Source organism: Pipistrellus kuhlii, unplaced genomic scaffold (assembly GCF_014108245.1).
Source record: "Pipistrellus kuhlii isolate mPipKuh1 unplaced genomic scaffold, mPipKuh1.p scaffold_m20_p_22, whole genome shotgun sequence".
Classification (NCBI taxonomy): domain Eukaryota; kingdom Metazoa; phylum Chordata; class Mammalia; order Chiroptera; family Vespertilionidae; genus Pipistrellus; species Pipistrellus kuhlii.
In genome coordinates, this window is record NW_023425521.1 from 4,082,501 (window position 1) to 4,093,640 (window position 11,140).

Here is an 11,140-nt window from a genome sequence, read left to right on the forward strand (position 1 = left end):
TAGAACACTCTAGGAGCCACATGCGGCTCTCGAGCTGCAGTTTGCCAACCACTGGCTTAGTCTACTCAGGCTGCTGCAACAAAATACCATAGGCTGAGTGGCTTACACAACAGACTTTTATCACCTCAGTTCTGCCGAAACCGGTTTGGCTCAGTGGATAGAGCGTAGGCCTGCGGACTGAAGGATCCCGGGTTTGATTCAGGTCAAGGGCATGTACCTTGGTAGCGGGCCCATCCCCGGTAGGGGGTGTGCAAGAGGCAGCTGATCGATGACTCTCTCTCATCGATGTTTTTGACTCTCTGTCCCTCTCTCTTCATCTCTGTAAAAAAAATCAATAAAAAATATATATTTTTAAAAATATCACCTCGGTTCTGGAGGCTGAAAGTCCAAGATCAAGGTGAAGGCCTTCGGCTTAGAGAAAGCAGCCTTCTTGCTGTATGCTCACAGGGCCTTTCCTTGGTGTGTGAGTATAGCAAGAGAAATATCTTCCTCTTTTTCTTCTTATAAAGCCACCAGTCTAGGGTTAGGACTCCATCTTTATGGCCACACTTCACCTTAATTACCCCCTAGGAGCCATATGTCCAAATACATTCAAATCGAGGATTAGAGCTTCAACATATGAATTGAGGGCTGCACAGTTTAGTCCTCAGTACCTGCATTAAATATCCTTCTGCATAAAGCACCTAGAATGGTTTCTGTTTCTTGTACCAAAATCTGACTTTACCTGTGAACTAGATAGAGCAGAACACTTGGTACTTTCTTTTCTTTCTTTCTTTCTTTTTTTTTTTTTTTTTTTTAATATATTTTATTGATTTTTTACAGAGAGGACAGGAGAGGGATAGAGAGCCAGAAACATCGATGAGAGAGAGTCATCGATCAGCTGCCTCTTGCACATCCCCTACCGGGGATATGCCCACAACCCAGGTACATGCCCTTGACCAGAATCGAACCTGGGACCTTTCAGTCCACAGACCAACGCTCTATCCACTGAGCCAAACCAGTTTTGGCAACACTTGGTACTTTCATACTCCATGTCCTTGCTCCAATGGGCTGTTTTTAGAATGCTCTCCTAGGCTCTGCAGCAGCAGTTCTCAACCTGTAGGTTGCCTAAGACCATTGGAAAACACAGATATTTACATTACGATTCATTAACAGTAGCAAAATTACAGTTATGAAGTAGCAACGAAAATAATTTTATGGTTGGGGGTCACCACAACACGAGGAACTGTATTAGAAAGGTTGAGAACCACTGCCCTACCGTCTATAATAGGTGATATATAGTAGGTGCTCAGTAAACATTTATTAAATAAATCAATGTCCTTTACAAGTAGGGCAGGGCCTGACGAACTCCCTACATTGGGTAGTCTAGAGACTCAAACATCTGCCTTAGACACTCAGCCTGTCTCCCTGACTGCTTGGTCTACCTCTGGAACCCACACTTAGGGAAGGGGAGAAGCTAAGCTCTGAGGAGGAGAAATGAACAATCCAGGTCTCTAGGGTTCAGGTTTCAAGCCTCCAGTTTGTCAAGATTATCCAGTTCCTTAAAGGCATATTCAATGCCAATCTGAGACGATGTGAAGGAAAAATCAAATTTAGTGTCCTGGGTCCCTACCTGGTTTGATTCAGTGGATAGAGCGTCAGCCTGTGGAACTGAAGGGTTCCAGATTTAATTCTGGTCAAGGGTACATGCCCGGGTTGCAGGCTCAATCAATGATTCTCTCTCATCATTGATCTTTCTATCTCTCCCTCTCCCTTCCTCTCTGAAGTCAATAAAACTATATTTTTTAAAAATTTAACATCATGGGGAGATCCCATGGAGTGGACCAAGGAGATGTGAGCGCTCGGGCCCTGGCTTTGGTACTTAGGAGCTCTCTGACCTTCAGTGAGTCATTTTGCTTCTCCTTCTCTGAGTATCGGCTCCCTACTTCCTCACCGCGTTCCCCTGAACAGGTCAGGTCCCTCAGGCTCTCCGAAGGCCAGACCCTTCATCTCTAGATTGCAGGTGCTAACCTTCCCTTTCAAGGGTCCAGAGAACCAGGTGAAGTGGTAAGTGAGCAGTGACTTCGATTAACGGGCACTCAAGTCTTTTGTATTTGTTTGTCCTCCTCTCCCTCGAACAGGTAGAGGAAGCAGGAGAGGAGGTTTTCCATGGAAATTGGGCAGGTGACAGACTTCTAAGACCCGAGAGATTCAAGAAACTTCCCCCCCCCCACCCCTGTCCCAGGGCTTGGTCACTCCGGTCAGCCCCTGAGGAATTCTGTGGCCTGAGAGCTGGGGGTAAATATGCTAATATTTGGTTAAATTCAAAATCAATAGATGAATTCAGTTCTGGGGATAGCAACAAACAAGCTGGGCTGACCCAAGTCACTCTCCAGGCATCTCTCTTTTGACACCTTCCCCAACTCTTTCAAACTTCTCTAATCATCCCTACACGGGAGAAGCTGACTCATTAGGAAGCAAAGAAAGAGATAAAAACCTTAGCTGAGCCCTAACTAATTTGGCTCAGTGAATAGAGCATGGGCCTGCGGACTCAAGGGTCCCAGGTTCGATTCCTGGTTGCAGGCACATCCCCAGGTGGGGGTGTGGAGGAGGCAGCTGATAGATATTTCTCTCTCATCGACGTTTCTAACTCTCTCTCCTTTTCCCTTCCTCTCTGTAAAAAAATCAATAAAATAAAATAACCCTTAGCTTATCCCTCTGAATATCTGCTTTTGTTGGGAGGGAACTTAATGTTGAGGACAGAACTGAGAGAAGCAGGTTTACCTCGTGGAAGGGAGTCATTGAGAGGAGAAAACACACTTCTCTCTCCAGGAAGCTTTCCTTCCCTGCAGCTGGTGCCCCAAGGATCCCGCCTTCCCCCCCCCCCCCCCACCTCTTTTCCATCCCAAGCCTTTCCTTAGAGAGAGCCTGCTGAGCCTGGAATGAGAAGAATCTGAACTACAAACAGACCTCCCAGAGGCACCCCCAACTCTCCTCTAACCACTCCAAGCCAGCAAAAGGCTGGCTTCCTGGAGCGGAGACTAAGAGGCAGGGCTGGGGTTTGGGCTGTGGAGAAGGGGCCTAGGTGGGGGGTACTCCTTTCCTGGAGAGGGAGGGAGGAAAGAAAGGACTGAGGCCCCAGCTGGTTTGGCTCAGTGGATAGAACATCGGCTTGCAGATTGTGGGTTTGATTCCAGTCAAGGACTCATGCCCAGGTTGCTGGCTTGGTCCCCAGCGGGGGCATGCAGGAGACAGCTGATTAATGATTCTCTCATCATTGATGTTTCTATCTCTCCTCCCTTTCCCGCCCTCTCTAAAATCAATAAAAATATATTTTAAAGGCGGGGGCGGGGGAGAGAAAGAAAGGAACTAGGCTATACGATGACCATATTTTCTAAGCCAAAAATCAGAACCAGTAAAAGTGTACTTGCTGGGACCATGGGTTTTTGGGGGATGACGTCAAGCCTGTCCTAGGATAATCTAAACTGTGTTTCCCACCCTAGGAGTGGCAAGCAGACACTCAAATATAACCAACCCAGAAGGAGAGAGAACCCAATCAGTTCCCTCCGCCTCTCAGCCCCTCTTGGGCTGCTCTGCTTGGCTTCTCTCTGCCTCTGAAACAGTCAGCCAGGGAGGGGCTCCTGGTCCCTGCAGGAGCCAGGCTCCTCTGTCCTCAGTCTGGGCTGCATAAGAGAGTCTGAGAAAGCGGTGAATGAGCTCTGAGGCGGTGGGGGCAGGGGCTGGACTCAGAGGAAAGGTGGAGAGACCAGCCAAAAAGACTGAAGGCACAGAGCCAGAGGGGCCCCCTCCTGCCTGCCACACTTCCCCAGACCCTGGCCTCATGCCCGCCGTCCCCCCGGTATCCGCCCACCTGGACCCTGCCTGGGGCTTTGATCTGAGTAAGCCAGGGCTGTTCGTGTCCGCAGACGGCCAGGCAGTGCAGCGGAGGGGGAGACCCTGGGGAGGTGACCGGGGAGGAGAGGCCGCTGGAGCTGGAAGCTGCCTCGGGCAGGATGACCTCTTTGCGGGGGCCGCTCTCTCCAGCTTGTAGAACACAGCTCCTGCCAAGGGTGGTATAGAAAGGCACAGAGCCCTCAGCGGGCTGGGGAAGGCCGCTGAAAAGGCAGCTTACGGGCTTCCTGCTGGGCGAGATGGATTAGGGGCCAGTGGGGAGAGAGCCAAGGAGGGAGAAAGGCACTGGCCCGAAGCCAGAGCGCCTTGGCCGAAGGCCCTCTGGGTCAGGAGCCCCTGGGGGTCTGGCGGGGAGGCAGGTGGGGTGGGGGTAGCACCCTCCTGGCCGAGGAGCCCAGCCAGGGCGACATACTGGAGTGAGGAGATACTCCCGAGTCCCCAAAATAGAAGGGAGTAGGAAGGGGAGGAGAGACTCCTGGGTAAACCAGCAAATTGCCAGTAGGAAGAGGAGGAGGAAACGGAGTGAACTGACTAACCCGGCTGCTGCACCCAGGTCTCCCTCCCTGCTGCCTCCCGGAGAGAAGGCTTCGTCTCAGAGGTTCCGGGGTGGGCAGGGAGTGGACCCTCCTTCCTTCTCTCCAGCCAGCCCTCCGCTCCTCAGGGATCCCGATGTGGAACAGAATGAGGGGGAGCCAAGATGAACGGTGTAGCTGAGAAACGCTGGGTGGCGTCTGGACTGAGACAGCCAGGGCTGGTTTCACTCTGGCCTTGGGCTCCACTGTTTTATCTGAGAGGTGGGACGGCTGAGCCACGTGGTGGAGTGGAATGAGCACTTGGGGGAGAAGCCCTGGGATCTGACTTGCCCTCTAAATTTTGAGGTCACCAAAAGAAAAAAAAATCTATTCCACGTAGGGTATTGTCAAGAGCTGACATGCATTCTGGAAACTGTAAAGCACTATAGAAATGTGAAGTATCAAGATGTCATTATCCCTGGAGAGAGAGAGAGAGAGAGAGAGAGAGAGAGAGAGAGAGAGAGAGAGAGAGAGAGAGAGAATGAATATGGGTGTTCTCAGAAAGGGAGAGAACACACTGAGAACCAGGGGCTGCTATGTGGGGTGCTTTTCATTTCTTTATATCTTGACAAGGACTTTGAGAGCATATCATTGCCTCCCCGCCGCTCCCCCCCCCCCCACATTTCATAGATGAAAAAAACTAAGATGCAATAGATTGTGTAACTTCTTGCCCAAGTTTATAGAAACTCATAAAATGGGGCATCCAAATTAGAAGGCAAGACTCTCTGGTTTAGCTCAGTGGATAGAGCGTCAGCCTCTGGGGTCCTGGGTTCGATTCCAGTGAAGGGCACATTCCCCAGTTGTGGGCGTGATCCCAGTAGGGGGAGTGCGGGAGGCAACCAATTAATGATTCTCTTTCATCACTGATGTTCTCTCTCTCTCTCTCTCTCTCTCTCTCTCTCTCTCTCTCTCTCTCTCTCTCTCTCTCCCTTCTTCTCTGAAATCAATGGGGGGGAAAAAGGCAAAACTCTCTGGTCTTTAAAGGTGATGTAGCCCCAGGCTCTGGACGCATTATTCCTACGTTTAGAAGATTTCTCCTGAAGTTTGATTTCTTCTCCTCTCTGGCTGGGCTCAGGCAGGAGCTGGCTTGACCCCTCCCACTCCCCACAGCACAAAATGCTGTAAGGGTTGGCAGAGGGGACGAGGAAGCCCGAAGGGGGGCCTAGCTGACCAGATAAGGTACACGTGGCCACTGCGGCCGTTCCCAGGGGCAAGCGCTCTGCCATGGGCACCTGAGGCTTTGGGCATCCCTGGATCAGCGCTGCCCAGTCTCCCAGCTCAGCTGAACCAACCCCCTTCTTTGTGCTCAGCTTTTTCCCACAGCCTGGCCAGGGGGGTGCTGGGATCCCAGGCCCACCTCCTCCTACTGGGAAGCACCCCGTCAAGCCCCACCATAGAAAGCCTGAGCGTGGAGGAGAAGGGAGCTGTCCTCACTCCAAGGAGGCCCCGGCACCCTTCTCCCTTTCTGGGGAACAAGAAGCTTGCTAATGGGTTGGGCCCCTTCTCCAGCCCCTGGCCCCAGCCCTGGCTCCCCCAGACAAAAAGCTGCTTTACATGAGAAGAGCAGGCTGGCCTGGCCTTACCCGGGCACTCAAAGAGGCGGTAGCCCCTGACAGCCGAGAGACTGCCCCTTCCCCCACTCCGAGGCCTCATTTAGCTGCAATTAGCAATTCTTTGCAACCCACGGGGCTGAGGGGACAAATGCCCTCACCTCCCAAACCTGGCCTCTGGGCCTCAGTTCCTTATCCCCCTCCTCTCCCCTCCCTCCCTTCAGCCCCTTCTCACTGCCCCACCCCCAGCTCCTGGACTGGTGTGTTGGCTTCCTTGGAGTTGCCCAAAGACTGAAGCACCCAGAGAGGCCAAACCAGCGGTGGGGGTGGGATAAGGCTGCGCTGCCTAGGCTGCGTGTGGGACCCCCTCTTCAACCCACACCGCCCTTTCCCTCTGCTCTTCCCACTTGCCACCCCCTCTCAAAACCAGGCCTAGTGGAGGCGACAGATGGAAGGAAGAGAAGTTTTCAGAGAGCTGAGGACAGACAGAGGGTGAGCTGCTGGTATAGGGCAGTGTTTTTCAACCTTTTTTGGGCAAAGGCACACTTGTTTCATGAAAAAAATCATGAGGCACACCACCATTAGAAAATGTTAAAAAATTTAACTCTGTGCCTATATTGACTATATATAAAGTAATTCTCTTGAATAGGAATCAAATAAACACAAAGAAAGTATTTTATAATTACTTTATTATGAAATATTAAGTAAACAAAATAGTGAAAAATTATAAAATTCTTGTCTTGTCTGCACCTACGGCACACCAGGCAACATCTCGCGGCACACTAGTGTGCCGCGCGGAACAGCGGTTGAAAAACGCTGGTATAGGGCATGGGGGGTGAGGGAGGGGAGGAGACTCTGTCTCAGATGAAGTCAGGACTCACCTCTTTTTCTTCTTCCCTGGCTGGCCTGACCCTCGATAATGCAATTTGGGCTCCCCCTTTATTCAGGGGGCCTTAGAGTAGGGCTGGGGGCCTGGAGCCTTGATTCAATGGTAGCCAGGCAGCTTGGAAAATGAGAAAGTAGAGATAGAACCCCAGGGCCCCTTTTAGGCTCCCACAAATCCACTCCTTGGTGTCTGTTCTCCATAGAGAAGGGGTGGGGTACAAGTGAGGGGAGAGGTCTCCAAACAATTTATTCCCCGTTTTTTATTGTTTAAAGTGTTATATATGTCTCCCTTTTCCCCCATGGAGCCCCTTCCCCCAACCAAGGCCCACCACCCGCCTTAGTTGTTTCCAAAGTCTCTGGTGGGCTTTTTCTGTCACCACCAGGGGGAGTCCTAGGTACAGAGGGGGCTCTCAGGTGGCGTGGGGAGATCCTGCTAGGTGAGCACACTTCCCAACGCCCCCTGGACTTCCTTTCCCCATGGAGGAGCGTGAGCATCCCTGGCTGAGAGGAGCCCATGTTCTAAGGGGGTTCTGTCCCAGCTTTAAAGGGTATGTGGGGGTGAGATGAGATGTCCAACATGTGGTTCAGCTGGTGATCAAGGAACAAGGTGAAGTTAAAGGACTAAGACTCCTCTGGAATCACCTTAGCACCCTCTTCCCTGCGGGGCTCTTTTGGGAAGAGTTGGGGATTCCTGGTTGGAATGGGGGAGGGGCGGGGGATCTCCTAGGGGTCTTCAGGATTTACGAGAGGAAGAGGACAAGGGGACTTAGAGGCAGAGCAGGAGGTTCGTGGTTGAGTTGAGATGAGCTGGGTTGTTTTGGGGGGGTCCTCTCCCCATGTTCAGTATTGATATCACACCACCCAGGTGACTGTGGAGGGGGGCATAGTTTAAGCTTCAGTGGGCTCTCGAAACTCCCATCCTTAGCCCCTCACCTCACAGCCAGGGAGGAAACTGAGATTAGATGGAAGCCCCAGGTGTTTCTAGGGAAGGAATCACAGAGCTCCCCTTTTCCTTCAGAAACCCCCCAATCTCTGGAAAGAAAAAGTGCCCCCCAAATGAAGAAGGGATGTGAGTTCCCACCCAGAGCGTCAACAGGCCAAAAGGAAAGTGAGGTCCTTGCCCCGGGGGAGAGAGGCGGGGTTGGACTCCTCCAAAATCTGTCCAAGAGGAGTTCCCTGAACCGCCTGGGTTCGGGTCCTCAGAAGGGCTGGGGGAGGCTAGGTGTCCGGACACCTGGGATTCTGTCTTCTTCAGCTGCTGACATGCTTGGGTCTCTAGACCTGCAAAGCTTGTGAGGCCCCCGGGGCACCTACCTCCCCTGGGAGGAAAGAATTTAATGGGGGTCAAGTGCTGGAGCTCCGAGCAGGAAGCAGTTGTGAGCCAAAGGCAGGAAATGCTCCTCAAGAGCCATCCTCCCACAGCCAGCCGCCTCTGAGTAGCTTGTTCGCTGCACTGCCCTCCTGGTGCAGCGAGGAGGGGGACCTGGGGAGGGGAAAGAAATTGGGTGGAGGAAGAAGGAAGCAGGGCCTGCCACTCACTGCCCCACTCCGCTCCCATCCCTGCTAGAGCCTCTTGCTGGCAATTTCCCCTGTCCTTCCCAATCTTGGGTGTCTGAGTTCCATCCTGCCAAGAGCCTTTGGCCCCACAGTCAGAGCCCCCCCCACATCAGAGGCCTACCCCCTTGGCTTCCTCTACTTACCCTGGGAGCACTAGATGCCCCATCCTCCCTGGTTGACTTGGGGGTTCCCTCCTCTTTGCAGCTTTGGCCTCTGCTGTCCCCATAGCTTTTCTCTCCAGGGCCAAATCCTACAGACCCTTGAAAGCTGCCTCCATGGTGAAACGTCCCTGGTTTCCTATGCCGCTTTGTCCTCACGTCTCAGGGCACAAACCACACTCTCCCTTGCTTTAGAATTATTTGAGGTCCTGTCTGTCTGTCCACTGCGCTGAGGGCTCCTAGAACTCCACCCCACAGAACCAGAAGGTGAGCCACTTTATGCCATTTAAAACATTCTATTGTAGTAGCCACATTTTAGAAAGTAAAAAAGAAGCAGGTGAAATTAATTCTAATAATGCTATTAAACCAATGTAGCCAAAATCTTAAATTCAAATTAAGTCTTTGGAATTTAGTGTGTATTTTACTCTTATAAGCACAACTCAGTTCGGCTTAGTCCTGTGCTCAAGTAGTCACGTGACCAGTAGTTACCATATGGGACAACACTATATTGAGATCAGGAATGGAGGCCCAGGTTTACACTAAAAGTCCAGGTAGCATCTGTTTAAAAAGCCCAGTTGTGCCTTAATCGATTTGGCTCAGTGGATAGAGCCTGAGGACTCAAGGGTCCCAGGTTCGATTCCAGTCAAGGGCATGTACCTTGGTTGCCGGCACATCCCCAGTAGGAGGTGTGCAGGAGGCAGCTGATCGATGTTTCCAACTCTCTATCCCTCTCCCTACTCTCAGTAAATAATCACTAAAGTATAATTTTAAAAAATAAAAATAAAAAGCCCAGTTATTTTGTTTATAAGATAGTTTGAGCTTGAGTACTAGTCCAACCACTGTATGACCTTAGATGGATCCCTTAACCACTCTGTGCCTTAACTGCCTCGTCTATAAAATAGGTCTTAACAAGCCCCACAGAGTTGTTGTGAAGGGTATGTGCATAAAACAACAGCTGGCACATACTAGGCACTTAATAAAGAGAATATGAGGTGTTCTTACTTAATAAAGGTTGCGTTGTCTTCCTCTCTGTATGCTGCTGACTTCAGCCCCAAACAATTAACTGAAAGACCAAATGAAACAATTAGTCCTTTGCTCTGCAACAGATTGCGGCAAAGTAAGCTGGGTGGAGTGGGATTCGTCTGGAGAAGTTGGAACAGGACTGAGAAGGAAAAGGCTGTGGGTGGCTGGCAAAAAGCTCCGTAGAGGGCCAGGTTTACAGATGTGCTGCCATGGAATTTGGAAACAGTAACAGAGCAACATAAGGCTGGGATGATTCATTGCTGAAATGAAGCTTCTGGGGTTCAAAGTAGGGAGGTCTGGAGCCCTGGAGCCTTCACAAAAGGCCCCACAGAACAGGGTGAGGTTTGGAAAAACCAGCCAGCAGCGGCGATGGGAGTTTGCAGAGTGCGTGGAGAGAGGAACTAGTGGAGACAAACTATAGTTTGATTGGAGTCAGGCCCACCCCCCTGCCCCTCTCCTCCCTCCCTTAGAAGAGCTCTCCTCGAGGGAAGGGACTGAGGGCTGCATTTTGAGGCAACAGCGCCCTCTGCTGGATTTGGAGACCTGGGGCGGCAGCAAAAATGAGCGGTGCTGTAGTTTAGGGGAGGGGTTGACAAAATTCTGTGCAGGGGAAAAAAATCTGTGTCAGATACAGACCTTCCTCATCACCAGACAGTCCTGAGAAGTTCACACAACAAATTAATAAAAATTTGGGAAATTTATGCAAAATGAGCAGTCTCTGACGGTAATTGCCTATTGGATCATCATTATTTGCTCAGTTGTGGAAGATAAATGTGTACTATATTCATTTTACCTCGTGATCCTTTGGAGTTATAGTGCTATGAGTTAGAGGCAAATAACAATAATAGCGGTGATAATAATAACAACAACAATAATAGTAGCAAATGCTTATATAGCCCTACTATGTGCCAGGTGCTATGCTTTTATTATTTTATAGATGATGTACTAAGGCACAGAGAGGCTTACATCACCTGCTTCATGTGACACAGCTGACAGATGGCCAAGCCAGACTGCACACTCTGGCTCCGGAGTGTGTGCACTGAAACACCACGCCACCTACTGCTTCTCTGAGATCATCAAGACCATTTCCTCCCTTACGTGAGAGATGGTGCGTCTAGGTCAGTGGTCGGCAAACTCATTAGTCAACAGAGGGGCATACTGCGGCTCACGAGCCTCGATTTGCCGACCGCTGGTCTGGCAAACTCAATCCACAGAGCCAAATATTAACAGGACAACGATTGAACTTTCTTTGGAGAACCAAATTTTTTAAACTTAAACTTCTTCTAACGCCACTTCTTCAAATAGACTTGCCCAGGCCGTGGTATTCTGTGGAAGAGCCACACTCAAGGGGCCAAAGAGCCACATGTGGCTCTCGGGCCGCAGTTTGCCAACCAGTGTCCTAGGTGCTCCATGAATCTAGACCTTTCTAGTTCTGATTCTGATTCTCTGAACACTGCTCAAGAGTGTTTTGGTTTTTTATAAATCAAGGTTAACATTTGTTGAT